The sequence below is a fragment of the Puntigrus tetrazona genome, chromosome 5, assembly GCF_018831695.1.
Source record: "Puntigrus tetrazona isolate hp1 chromosome 5, ASM1883169v1, whole genome shotgun sequence".
Taxonomy (NCBI): Eukaryota; Metazoa; Chordata; class Actinopteri; order Cypriniformes; family Cyprinidae; genus Puntigrus; species Puntigrus tetrazona.
Window position 1 is genome coordinate 25,812,961 of NC_056703.1, and position 14,645 is coordinate 25,827,605.

Below are 14,645 nucleotides of genomic sequence, written 5' to 3' on the forward strand. Positions count from 1 at the left end.
CACACCTGCCCTCAGTCAGCAGACGTCCAGGTGTTTGACTCAAGCACAATGGCACACAGCCAGCCAAGAGGCGGGCATTGGTGGTTCAGTGGTAGAATTCTCGCCTACCCGCGCGGGAGACCGGGTTCGATTCCCGGCCGTAGCAGGCAGAAGCAGTGGCGGATGAAAACGCAACCTGATTTAGCTGCTCTTAAAATTGAACTGGAAATTAAGTGCTGCTCATAAAATACCTACGGATGTAACCTCATATATCAGTTTCTGATCACTGATTGTTCCATTTCATACCGCCCTCCAGGCAAAAGCTGAAACCAGCTATCAGTCTTGCCTAGGACTGTCAGCAAAGACAACTGTAAACGAGACTAAGAGTGGGATTCACAAACCTTTTTCTCTCCCACCGTTTGGACTGTCTTTGAAGCTGCTGCCACAGAAACGGTAACCTCATATATCAGTTTCTGATCACTGATTGGTCCATTTCATACCGCCATCCAGGCAAGAGCTGAGATCAGCTATAGTCTTGCCTAGGACTGTAAACAAAGACAGACTAACGAAGCAGAGTGGGATTTACAAACCTGTTTTCTCTCTCGCCGTTTGGACTGTCTTTGAAGCTGCTGCCACAGAAGCGGTAACCTCATATATCAGTTTCTGATCACTGTTTGGTCCATCATATACCGCCATCCAGGCAAGAGCTGAAATCAGCTATAGTCTTGCCTAGGACTGTAAACAAAGACAGACTAACGAAGCAGAGTGGGATTTACAAACCTGTTTCTCTTCCACCGTTTGGACTGTCTTTGAAGCTGCTGCCACAGAAAGCGGTAACCTCATATATCAGTTTTTGATCACTGTTTGGTCCATCATATACCGCCATCCAGGCAAGAGCTGAGATCAGCTATAGTCTTGCCTAGGACTGTAAACAAAGACAGACTAACGAGGCAGAGCGGGATTTACAAACCTGTTTCTCTCGCCGTTTGGACTGTCTTTGAAGCTGCTGCCACAGAAACGGTAACCTCATATATCAGTTTCTGATCACTGTTTGGTCCATTATATACCGCCCTCCAGGCAAGAGCTGAAACCAGCTATAGTCTTGCCTAGGACTGTAAACAAAGACAGACTAACGAAGCAGAGTGGGATTCACAATCCTGTTTCTCTCCCACCGTTTGGACTGTCTTTGAAGCTGCTGCCACAGAAACGGTAACCTCATAAATCAGTTTCTGTGAGGACATATGCGTTCCTACCAGGACTTATTTAACTTATAACAACGACAAACAATGGTTTACTGCTAAACTCAGTAAACAAAGAGGAATTATTCTGAAAAGCTTCGCACTCAGTTCTCTTCTAGTGGCACAGACTCTGTGTGGAAAGGTCTGAAAGACAAGACCAATTACAAGACACCATCCCCCAGCATTGTGGCAAATCAACAACTGGCAGACGACCTGAAGAGTTTTACTGCAGGTATGAAAAGAAACCATTCTCACCTCCTGTAATCCCCCACACCTGCCCTCAGTCAGCAGACGTCCAGGTGTTTGACTCAAGCACAATGGCACACCCCAGCAAGAGGCGGGCATTGGTGGTTCAGTGGTAGAATTCTCGCCTGCCGCGCGGGAGACCCGGGTTCGATTCCCGGCCGTAGCAGGCAGAAGCAGTGGCGGATGAAAACGCAACCTGATTTAGCTGCTCTTAAAATTGAACTGGAAATTAAGTGCTGCTCATAAAATACCTACGGATGTCATTCTGTTGTTTTAATTTAGCATTGGTCAATATTACTTTCCTGAAAGAGACTGGTAGAATTCTCGCCTGCCGCTGGGAGACCCGTTTGCGATTGCTGGGCAATGTGACATACTACATCACTGTTAGACAATAATAAAGGATGCATACCACTCTGTCCAAAGAGCCGCCTTGGGAGTTTCTGATCACTGTTTGGTCCATCTCATACCGATCTCCAGGCAAAAGCTGAAACCAGCTATAGTCTTGCCTAGAACTGTAAACAAAGACAGACTAACAAAGCAGAGTGGGATTTACAAACCTGTTTCTCTCTCGCCGTTTGGACTGTCTTTGAAGCTGCTGCCACAGAAACGGTAATCTCATATATCAGTTTCTGATCACTGTTTGGTCCATCATATACCGCCATCCAGGCAAGAGCTGAAATCAGCTATAGTCTTGCCTAGGACTGTAAACAAAGACAGACTAAGGAAGCAGAGTGGGATTCACAAACCTGTTTCTCTCCCACCGTTTGGACTGTCTTTGAAGCTGCTGCCACAGAAACGGTAACCTCATATATCAGTTTTTGATCACTGTTTGGTCCATCATATACCGCCATCCAGGCAAGAGCTGAGATCAGCTATAGTCTTGCCTAGGACTGTAAACAAAGACAGACTAACGAAGCAGAGTGGGATTCACAAACCTGTTTCTCTCCCACCGTTTGGACTGTCTTGGAAGCTGCTGCCACAGAAACGGTAACCTCATATATCAGTTTCTGATCACTGTTTGGTCCATTATATACCGCCATCCAGGCAAGAGCTGAAACCCGCTATAGTCTTGCCTAGGACTGTAAACAAAGACAGACTAACGAGGCAGAGCGGGATATACAAACCTGTTTCTCTCTCGCCGTTTGGACTGTCTTTGAAGCTGCTGCCACAGAAACGGTAACCTCATATATCAGTTTCTGATCACTGATTGGTCCATTTCATACCGCCCTCCAGGCAAAAGCTGAAACCAGCTATAGTCTTGCCTAGGACTGTCAACAAAGACAGACTAACGAAGCAGAGTGGGATTCACAATCCTGTTTCTCTCCCACCGTTTGTTTGGACTGTCTTTGAAGCTGCTGCCACAGAAACGGTAACCTCATATATCAGTTTCTGTGAGGACATATGCGTTCCTACCAGGACTTATTTAACTTATAACAACGACAAACAATGGTTTACTGCTAAACTCAGTAAACAAAGAGGAATTATTCTGAAAAGCTTCGCACTCAGTTCTCTTCTAGTGGCACAGACTCTGTGTGGAAAGGTCTGAAAGACATGACCAATTACAAGACACCATCCCCCAGCATTGTGGCAAATCAACAACTGGCAGACGACCTGAACGAGTTTTACTGCAGGTATGAAAAGAAACCATTCTCACCTCCTGTAATCCCCCACACCTGCCCTCAGTCAGCAGACGTCCAGGTGTTTGACTCAAGCACAATGGCACACCCCAGCCAAGAGGCGGGCATTGGTGGTTCAGTGGTAGAATTCTCGCCTGCGCGGAGAGACCGGGTTCGATTCGGCGGCCGTAGCAGGCAGAAGCAGTGGCGGATGAAAACGCAACCTGATTTAGCTGCTCTTAAAATTGAACTGGAAATTAAGTGCTGCTCATAAAATACCTACGGATGTCATTCTGTTGTTTTAATTTAGCATTGGTCAATATTACTTTCCTGAAAGAGACTGGTAGAATTCTCGCCTGCGCGGGGAGACCCGTGTGCGATTGCTGGGCAATGTGACATACTACATCACTGTTAGACAATAATAAAGGATGCATACCACTCTGTCCAAAGAGCCGCCTTGGGAGTTTCTGATCACTGTTTGGTCCATCTCATACCGACCTCCAGGCAAAAGCTGAAACCAGCTATAGTCTTGCCTAGGACTGTATACAAAGACAGACTAACGAAGCAGAGTGGGATTTACAAACCTGTTTCTCTCTCGCCGTTTGGACTGTCTTTGAAACTGCTGCCACAGAAACGGTAACCTCATATATCAGTTTTTGATCACTGTTTGGTCCATCATATACCGCCATCCAGGCAAGAGCTGAGATCAGCTATAGTCTTGCCTAGGACTGTAAACAAAGACAGACTAACGAAGCAGAGTGGGATTCACAAACCTGTTTCTCTCCCACCGTTTGGACTGTCTTGGAAGCTGCTGCCACAGAAACGGTAACCTCATATATCAGTTTCTGATCACTGTTTGGTCCATTATATACCGCCATCCAGGAAAGAGGTGAAACACGCTATAGTCTTGCCTAGGACTATAAACAAAGACAGACTAACGAGGCAGAGCGGGATATACAAACCTGTTTCTCTCTCGCCGTTTGGACTGTCTTTGAAGCTGCTGCCACAGAAACGGTAACCTCATATATCAGTTTCTGATCACTGATTGGTCCATTTCATACCGCCCTCCAGGCAAAAGCTGAAACCAGCTATAGTCTTGCCTAGGACTGTCAACAAAGACAGACTAACGAGGCAGAGTGGGATTCACAATCCTGTTTCTCTCCCACCGTTTGGACTGTCTTTGAAGCTGCTGCCACAGAAACGGTAACCTCATATATCAGTTTCTGATCACTGATTGTTCCATTTCATACCGCCCTCCAGGCAAAAGCTGAAACCAGCTATAGTCTTGCCTAGGACTGTCAACAAAGACAGACTAACGAAGCAGAGTGGGATTCACAATCCTGTTTCTCTCCCACCGTTTGGACTGTCTTTGAAGCTGCTGCCACAAAAACGGTAACCTCATATATCAGTTTCTGATCACTGTTTGGTCCATTTCATACCGCCATCCAGGCAAGAGCTGAGATCAGCTATAGTCTTGCCTAGGACTGTAAACAAAGACAGACTAACGAAGCAGAGTGGGATTTACAAACCTGTTTCTCTCTCGCCGTTTGGACTGTCTTTGAAGCTGCTGCCACAGAAACGGTAACCTCATATATCAGTTTCTGATCACTGTTTGGTCCATCATATACCGCCATCCAGGCAAGAGCTGAAATCAGCTATAGTCTTGCCTAGGACTGTAAACAAAGACAGACTACTTGAAGCAGAGTGGGATTTACAAACCTGTTTCTCTCTCGCCGTTTGGACTGTCTTTGAAGCTGCTGCCACAGAAACGGTAACCTCATATATCAGTTTCTGATCACTGTTTGGTCCATCATATACCGCCATCCAGGCAAGAGCTGAAATCAGCTATAGTCTTGCCTAGGACTGTAAACAAAGACAGACTAACGAAGCAGAGTGGGATTTACAAACCTGTTTCTTTCTCGCCGTTTGGACTGTCTTTGAAGCTGCTGCCACAGAAAGAGTAACGGTAACCTATATATCAGTTTTTGATCACTGTTTGGTCCATCATATACCGCCATCCAGGCAAGAGCTGAGATCAGCTATAGTCTTGCCTAGGACTGTAAACAAAGACAGACTAACGAAGCAGAGTGGGATTCACAAACCTGTTTCTCTCCCACCGTTTGGACTGTCTTGGAAGCTGCTGCCACAGAAACGGTAACCTCATATATCAGTTTCTGATCACTGTTTGGTCCATTATATACCGCCATCCAGGCAAGAGCTGAAACCCGCTATAGTCTTGCCTAGGACTGTAAACAAAGACAGACTAACGAGGCAGAGCGGGATATACAAACCTGTTTCTCTCTCGCCGTTTGGACTGTCTTTGAAGCTGCTGCCACAGAAACGGTAACCTCATATATCAGTTTCTGATCACTGATTGGTCCATTTCATACCGCCATCCAGGCAAGAGCTGAGATCAGCTATAGTCTTGCCTAGGACTGTCAACAAAGACAGACTAACGAAGCAGAGTGGGATTCACAATCCTTTTTCTCTCCCACCGTTTGGACTGTCTTTGAAGCTGCTGCCACAGAAACGGTAACCTCATATATCAGTTTCTGATCACTGATTGGTCCATTTCATACCGCCATCCAGGCAAGAGCTGAAATCAGCTATAGTCTTGCCTAGGACTGTAAACAAAGACAGACTAACGAAGCAGAGTGGGATTTACAAACCTGTTTCTCTCTCGCCGTTTGGACTGTCTTTGAAGCTGCTGCCACAGAAACGGTAACCTCATATATCAGTTTCTGATCACTGTTTGGTCCATCATATACCGCCATCCAGGCAAGAGCTGAAATCAGCTATAGTCTTGCCTAGGACTGTAAACAAAGACAGACTAACGAAGCAGAGTGGGATTTACAAACCTGTTTCTTTCTCGCCGTTTGGACTGTCTTTGAAGCTGCTGCCACAGAAACGGTAACCTCATATATCAGTTTTTGATCACTGTTTGGTCCATCATATACCGCCATCCAGGCAAGAGCTGAGATCAGCTATAGTCTTGCCTAGGACTGTAAACAAAGACAGACTAACGAAGCAGAGTGGGATTCACAAACCTGTTTCTCTCCCACCGTTTGGACTGTCTTTGAAGCTGCTGCCACAGAAACAGTAACCTCATATATCAGTTTCTGATCACTGTTTGGTCCATTATATACCGCCATCCAGGCAAGAGCTGAAACCCGCTATAGTCTTGCCTAGGACTGTAAACAAAGACAGACTAACGAGGCAGAGCGGGATTTACAAACCTGTTTCTCTCTCGCCGTTTGGACTGTCTTTGAAGCTGCTGCCACAGAAACGGTAACCTCATATATCAGTTTCTGATCACTGTTTGGTCCATTGATCATACCGCCCTCCAGGCAAAAGCTGAAACCAGCTATAGTCTTGCCTAGGACTGTAAACAAAGACAGACTAACAAAGCAGAGTGGGATTCACAAACCTGTTTCTCTCCCACCGTTTGGACTGTCTTGGAAGCTGCTGCCACAGAAACGGTAACCTCATAAATCAGTTTCTGTGAGGACATATGCGTTCCTACCAGGACTTATTTAACTTATAACAACGACAAACAATGGTTCACTGCTAAACTCAGTAAACAAAGAGGAATTATTCTGAAAAGCTTCGCACTCAGTTCTCTTCTAGTGGCACAGACTCTGTGTGGAAAGGTCTGAAAGACAAGACCAATTACAAGACACCATCCCCCAGCATTGTGGCAAATCAACAACTGGCAGACGACCTGAACGAGTTTTACTGCAGGTATGAAAAGAAACCATTCTCACCTCCTGTAATCCCCACACCTGCCCTCAGTCAGCAGACGTCCAGGTGTTTGACTCAAGCACAATGGCACACCCCAGCCAAGAGGCGGGCATTGGTGGTTCAGTGGTAGAATTCTCGCCTGCCGCGGGAGACCCGGGTTCGATTCGGCCGTAGCAGGCAGAAGCAGTGGCGGACAAAACGCAACCTGATTTAGCTGCTCTTAAAATTGAACTGGAAATTAAGTGCTGCTCATAAAATACCTACGGATGTCATTCTGTTGTTTTAATTTAGCATTGGTCAATATTACTTTCCTGAAAGAGACTGGTAGAATTCTCGCCTGCCGCTGGGAGACCCGTTTGCGATTGCTGGGCAATGTGACATACTACATCACTGTTAGACAATAATAAAGGATGCATACCACTCTGTCCAAAGAGCCGCCTTGGGAGTTTCTGATCACTGTTTGGTCCATCTCATCATACCGATCTCCAGGCAAAAGCTGAAACCAGCTATAGTCTTGCCTAGGACTGTAAACAAAGACAGACTAAAGGAAGCAGAGTGGGATTTACAAACCTGTTTCTCTCTCGCCGTTTGGACTGTCTTTGAAGCTGCTGCCACAGAAACGGTAACCTCATATATCAGTTTTTGATCACTGTTTGGTCCATCATATACCGCCATCCAGGCAAGAGCTGAGATCAGCTATAGTCTTGCCTAGGACTGTAAACAAAGACAGACTAACGAAGCAGAGTGGGATTCACAAACCTGTTTCTCTCCCACCGTTTGGACTGTCTTGGAAGCTGCTGCCACAGAAAGCGGTAACCTCATATATCAGTTTCTGATCACTGTTTGGTCCATTATATACCGCCATCCAGGCAAGAGCTGAAACCCGCTATAGTCTTGCCTAGGACTGTAAACAAAGACAGACTAACGAGGCAGGAGCGGGATATACAAACCTGTTTCTCTCTCGCCGTTTGGACTGTCTTTGAAGCTGCTGCCACAGAAAGCGGTAACCTCATATATCAGTTTCTGATCACTGATTGGTCCATTTCATACCGCCCTCCAGGCAAAAGCTGAAACCAGCTATAGTCTTGCCTAGGACTGTCAACAAAGACAGACTAACGAAGCAGAGTGGGATTCACAATCCTGTTTCTCTCCCACCGTTTGGACTGTCTTTGAAGCTGCTGCCACAGAAACGGTAACCTCATATATCAGTTTCTGTGAGGACATATGCGTTCCTACCAGGACTTATTTAACTTATAACAACGACAAACAATGGTTTACTGCTAAACTCAGTAAACAAAGAGGAATTATTCTGAAAAGCTTCGCACTCAGTTCTCTTCTAGTGGCACAGACTCTGTGTGGAAAGGTCTGAAAGACATGACCAATTACAAGACACCATCCCCCAGCATTGTGGCAAATCAACAACTGGCAGACGACCTGAACGAGTTTTACTGCAGGTATGAAAAGAAACCATTCTCACCTCCTGTAATCCCCACACCTGCCCTCAGTCAGCAGACGTCCAGGTGTTTGACTCAAGCACAATGGCACACCCCAGCCAAGAGGCGGGCATTGGTGGTTCAGTGGTAGAATTCTCGCCTGCGCGCGGGAGACCGGGTTCGATTCCGCCGTAGCAGAGCAGAAGCAGTGGCGGACGAAAGCGCAACCTGATTTAGCTGCTCTTAAAATTGAACTGGAAATTAAGTGCTGCTCATAAACCTACCTACGGATGTCATTCTGTTTTTTAATTTAGCATTTGGTCAATATTACTTTCCTGAAAGAGACTGGTAGAATTCTCGCCTGCCGCGGGGGAGACCCGTGTGCGATTGCTGGGCAATGTGACATACTACATCACTGTTAGACAATAATAAAGGATGCATACCACTCTGTCCAAAGAGCCGCCTTGGGAGTTTCTGATCACTGTTTGGTCCATCTCATACCGACCTCCAGGCAAAAGCTGAAACCAGCTATAGTCTTGCCTAGGACTGTATACAAAGACAGACTAACGAAGCAGAGTGGGATTTACAAACCTGTTTCTCTCTCGCCGTTTGGACTGTCTTTGAAGCTGCTGCCACAGAAACGGTAACCTCATATATCAGTTTTTGATCACTGTTTGGTCCATCATATACCGCCATCCAGGCAAGAGCTGAGATCAGCTATAGTCTTGCCTAGGACTGTAAACAAAGACAGACTAACGAAGCAGAGTGGGATTCACAAACCTGTTTCTCTCCCACCGTTTGGACTGTCTTGAAGAAGCTGCTGCCACAGAAAGCGGTAACCTCATATATCAGTTTCTGATCACTGTTTGGTCCATTATATACCGCCATCCAGGCAAGAGGTGAAACACGCTATAGTCTTGCCTAGGACTATAAACAAAGACAGACTAACGAGGCAGAGCGGGATATACAAACCTGTTTCTCTCTCGCCGTTTGGACTGTCTTTGAAGCTGCTGCCACAGAAACGGTAACCTCATATATCAGTTTCTGATCACTGATTGGTCCATTTCATACCGCCCTCCAGGCAAAAGCTGAAACCAGCTATAGTCTTGCCTAGGACTGTCAACAAAGACAGACTAACGAAGCAGAGTGGGATTCACAATCCTGTTTCTCTCCCACCGTTTGGACTGTCTTTGAAGCTGCTGCCACAGAAACGGTAACCTCATATATCAGTTTTTGATCACTGTTTGGTCCATTTCATACCGCCCTCCAGGCAAAAGCTGAAACCAGCTATAGTCTTGCCTAGGACTGTCAACAAAGACAGACTAACGAAGCAGAGTGGGATTCACAATCCTGTTTCTCTCCCACCGTTTGGACTGTCTTTGAAGCTGCTGCCACAGAAACGGTAACCTCATATATCAGTTTCTGATCACTGTTTGGTCCATTTCATACCGCCATCCAGGCAAGAGCTGAGATCAGCTATAGTCTTGCCTAGGACTGTAAACAAAGACAGACTAACGAAGCAGAGTGGGATTTACAAACCTGTTTCTCTCTCGCCGTTTGGACTGTCTTTGAAGCTGCTGCCACAGAAGCGGTAACCTCATATATCAGTTTCTGATCACATTTGGTCCCATACCGCCATTCATACCGCCCTCCAGGCAAAGAGCTGAGATCAGCTATAGTCTTGCCTAGGACTGTAAACAAAGACAGACTAACGAAGCAGAGTGGGATTCACAAACCTGTTTCTCTCCCACCGTTTGGACTGTCTTTGAAGCTGCTGCCCACAAAACGGTAACCTCATATATCAGTTTCTGTGAGGACATATTTGTTCCTACCAGGACTTATTTAACTTATAACAACGACAAACAATGGTTCACTGCTAAACTCAGTAAACAAAGAGGAATTATTCTGAAAAGCTTAGCACTCAGTTCTCTTCTAGTGGCACAGACTCTGTGTGGAAGGTCTGAAAGACAAGACCAATTACAAGACACCATCCCCCAGCATTGTGGCAAATCAACAACTGGCAGGCGACCTGAGCGAGTTTTACTGCAGGTATGAAAAGAAACCATTCTCACCTCCTGTAAACCCCCACACCTGCCCTGTAAGCAGACCACCAGGTGTTTGACTCAAGCACAATGGCACACTCAGCCAAGAGGCGGGCATTGGTGGTTCAGTGGTAGAATTCGACTGGCGCGAGACCCCGGGTTCGATTCCGGCCGTAGCAGGCAGAAGCAGTGAAGCGGATGAAAAAGCGCAACCTGATTTAGCTGCTCTTAAAATTGAACTGGAAATTAAGTGCTGCTCATAAAATACCTACGGATGTCATTCTGTTGTTTTAATTTAGCATTGGTCAATATTACTTTCCTGAAAGAGACTGGTAGAATTCTCGCCTGCTTGAGGGAGACCCGTTTGCGATTGCTGGGCAATGTGACATACTACATCACTGTTAGACAATAATAAAGGATGCATACCACTCTGTCCAAGAGCCGCCTTATCAGTTTCTGATCACTGTTTGGTCCATCTCATATACCGACCTCCAGGCAAAAGCTGAAACCAGCTATAGTCTTGCCTAGGACTGTAAAAAAAAGACAGACTAACGAAGCAGAGTGGGATTTACAAACCTGTTTCTCTCTCGCCGTTTGGACTGTCTTTGAAGCTGCTGCCACAGAAACGGTAACCTCATATATCAGTTTTTGATCACTGTTTGGTCCATTTCATACCGCCATCCAGGCAAGAGCTGAAATCAGCTATAGTCTTGCCTAGGACTGTAAACAAAGACAGACTAACGAAGCAGAGTGGGATTCACAATCCTGTTTCTCTCCCACCGTTTGGACTGTCTTTGAAGCTGCTGCCACAGAAACGGTAACCTCATATATCAGTTTCTGATCACTGATTGTTCCATTTCATACCGCCCTCCAGGCAAAAGCTGAAACCAGCTATAGTCTTGCCTAGGACTGTCAACAAAGACAGACTAACGAAGCAGAGTGGGATTCACAATCCTTTTTCTCTCCCACCGTTTGGACTGTCTTTGAAGCTGCTGCCACAGAAACGGTAACCTCATATATCAGTTTCTGATCACTGATTGGTCCATTTCATACCGCCATCCAGGCAAGAGCTGAGATCAGCTATAGTCTTGCCTAGGACTGTAAACAAAGACAGACTAACGAAGCAGAGTGGGATTTACAAACCTGTTTCTCTCTCGCCGTTTGGACTGTCTTTGAAGCTGCTGCCACAGAAACGGTAACCTCATATATCAGTTTCTGATCACTGTTTGGTCCATCATATACCGCCATCCAGGCAAGAGCTGAAATCAGCTATAGTCTTGCCTAGGACTGTAAACAAAGACAGACTAACGAAGCAGAGTGGGATTTACAAACCTGTTTCTCTCTCGCCGTTTGGACTGTCTTTGAAGCTGCTGCCACAGAAACGGTAACCTCATATATCAGTTTTTGATCACTGTTTGGTCCATCATATACCGCCATCCAGGCAAGAGCTGAGATCAGCTATAGTCTTGCCTAGGACTGTAAACAAAGACAGACTAACGAAGCAGAGTGGGATTCACAAACCTGTTTCTCTCCCACCGTTTGGACTGTCTTGGAAGCTGCTGCCACAGAAGCAGTAACCTCATATATCAGTTTCTGATCACTGTTTGGTCCATTATATACCGCCATCCAGGCAAGAGCTGAAACCCGCTATAGTCTTGCCTAGGACTGTAAACAAAGACAGACTAACGAGGCAGGCGGGATTTACAAACCTGTTTCTCTCTCTCGCCGTTTGGACTGTCTTTGAAGCTGCTGCCACAGAAGCGGTAACCTCATATATCAGTTTTTGATCACTGTTTGGTCCATGATCATACCGCCCTCCAGGCAAGAGCTGAAACCCGCTATAGTCTTGCCTAGGACTGTAAACAAAGACAGACTAACAAAGCAGAGTGGGATTCACAAACCTGTTTCTCTCCCACCGTTTGGACTGTCTTGGAAGCTGCTGCCACAGAAACGGTAACCTCATAAATCAGTTTCTGTGAGGACATATGCGTTCCTACCAGGACTTATTTAACTTATAACAACGACAAACAATGGTTTCACTGCTAAACTCAGTAAACAAAGAGAATTATTCTGAAAAGCTTCGCACTCAGTTCTCTTCTAGTGGCACAGACTCTGTGTGGAAAGGTCTGAAAGACATGACCAATTACAAGACACCATCCCCCAGCATTGTGGCAAATCAACAACTGGCAGACGACCTGAACGAGTTTTACTGCAGGTATGAAAAGAAACCATTCTCACCTCCTGTAATCCCCCACACCTGCCCTCAGTCAGCAGACGTCCAGGTGTTTGACTCAAGCACAATGGCACACCCCAGCCAAGAGGCGGGCATTGGTGGTTCAGTGGTAGAATTCTCGCCGCGCGGGAGACCCGGGTTCGATTCGGCCGTAGCAGGCAGAAGCAGTGGCGATGAAAACGCAACCTGATTTAGCTGCTCTTAAAATTGAACTGGAAATTAAGTGCTGCTCATAAAATACCTACGGATGTCATTCTGTTGTTTTAATTTAGCATTGGTCAATATTACTTTCCTGAAAGAGACTGGTAGAATTCTCGCCTGCGCGGGAGACCCGTTTGCGATTGCTGGGCAATGTGACATACTACATCACTGTTAGACAATAATAAAGGATGCATACCACTCTGTCCAAAGAGCGCCTGGGAGTTTCTGATCACTGTTTGGTCCATCTCATACCGATCTCCAGGCAAAAGCTGAAACCAGCTATAGTCTTGCCTAGGACTGTAAACAAAAAGACAGACTAACGAAGCAGAGTGGGATTTACAAACCTGTTTCTCTCTCGCCGTTTGGACTGTCTTTTGAAGCTGCTGCCACAGAAGCGGTAACCTCATATATCAGTTTCTGATCACTGTTTGGTCCATCATATATACGCCATCCAGGCAAGAGCTGAAATCAGCTATAGTCTTGCCTAGGACTGTAAACAAAGACAGACTAAGGAAGCAGAGTGGGATTCACAAACCTGTTTCTCTCTCCACCGTTTGGACTGTCTTTGAAGCTGCTGCCACAGAAGCGGTAACCTCATATATCAGTTTTTGATCACTGTTTGGTCCATCATATACCGCCATCCAGGCAAGAGCTGAGATCAGCTATAGTCTTGCCTAGGACTGTAAACAAAGACAGACTAACGAAGCAGAGTGGGATTCACAAACCTGTTTCTCTCCACCGTTTGGACTGTCTTGGAAGCTGCTGCCACAGAAGCGGTAACCTCATATATCAGTTTCTGATCCTGTTTTGGTCCATTATATACCGCCATCCAGGCAAGAGCTGAAACCCGCTATAGTCTTGCCTAGGACTGTAAACAAAGACAGACTAACGAGGCAGAGCGGGATATACAAACCTGTTTCTCTCTCGCCGTTTGGACTGTCTTTGAAGCTGCTGCCACAGAAACGGTAACCTCATATATCAGTTTCTGATCACTGATTGGTCCATTTCATACCGCCCTCCAGGCAAAAGCTGAAACCAGCTATAGTCTTGCCTAGGACTGTCAACAAAGACAGACTAACGAAGCAGAGTGGGATTCACAATCCTGTTTCTCTCCCACCGTTTGGACTGTCTTTGAAGCTGCTGCCACAGAAACGGTAACCTCATATATCAGTTTCTGTGAGGACATATGCGTTCCTACCAGGACTTATTTAACTTATAACAACGACAAACAATGGTTTACTGCTAAACTCAGTAAACAAAGAGGAATTATTCTGAAAAGCTTCGCACTCAGTTCTCTTCTAGTGGCACAGACTCTGTGTGGAAAGGTCTGAAAGACATGACCAATTACAAGACACCATCCCCCAGCATTGTGGCAAATCAACAACTGGCAGGCGACCTGAGCGAGTTTTACTGCAGGTATGAAAAGAAACCATTCTCACCTCCTGTAATCCCCACACCTGCCCTCAGTCAGCAGAGGCGTCCAGGTGTTTGACTCAAGCACAATGGCACACCCCAGCCAAGAGGCGGGCATTGGTGGTTCAGTGGTAGAATTCTCGCCTGCCGCGCGGGGAGACCGGGTTCGATTCGGCCGTAGCAGGCAGAAGCAGTGGCGGATGAAAGCGCAACCTGATTTAGCTGCTCTTAAAATTGAACTGGAAATTAAGTGCTGCTCATAAAATACCTACGGATGTCATTCTGTTGTTTTAATTTAGCATTGGTCAATATTACTTTCCTGAAAGAGACTGGTAGAATTCTCGCCTGCCGCGGGGGAGACCCGTGTGCGATTGCTGGGCAATGTGACATACTACATCACTGTTAGACAATAATAAAGGATGCATACCACTCTGTCCAAAGAGCCGCCTTGGGAGTTTCTGATCACTGTTTGGTCCATCTCATACCGACCTCCAGGCAAAAGC

At 46.1% G+C, this 14,645-nt stretch overlaps 1 non-coding gene across 1 annotated transcript; it reads left to right on the forward strand.

The window, feature by feature from the left end:
* Window positions 1-1,558: 1,558 nt before the first annotated feature.
* On the forward strand, window positions 1,559-1,629 carry trnag-gcc. Its single transcript has one exon. It is a non-coding gene; the product is annotated as a tRNA-Gly (tRNA).
* The last annotated feature ends 13,016 nt before the right edge of the window (window positions 1,630-14,645 follow it).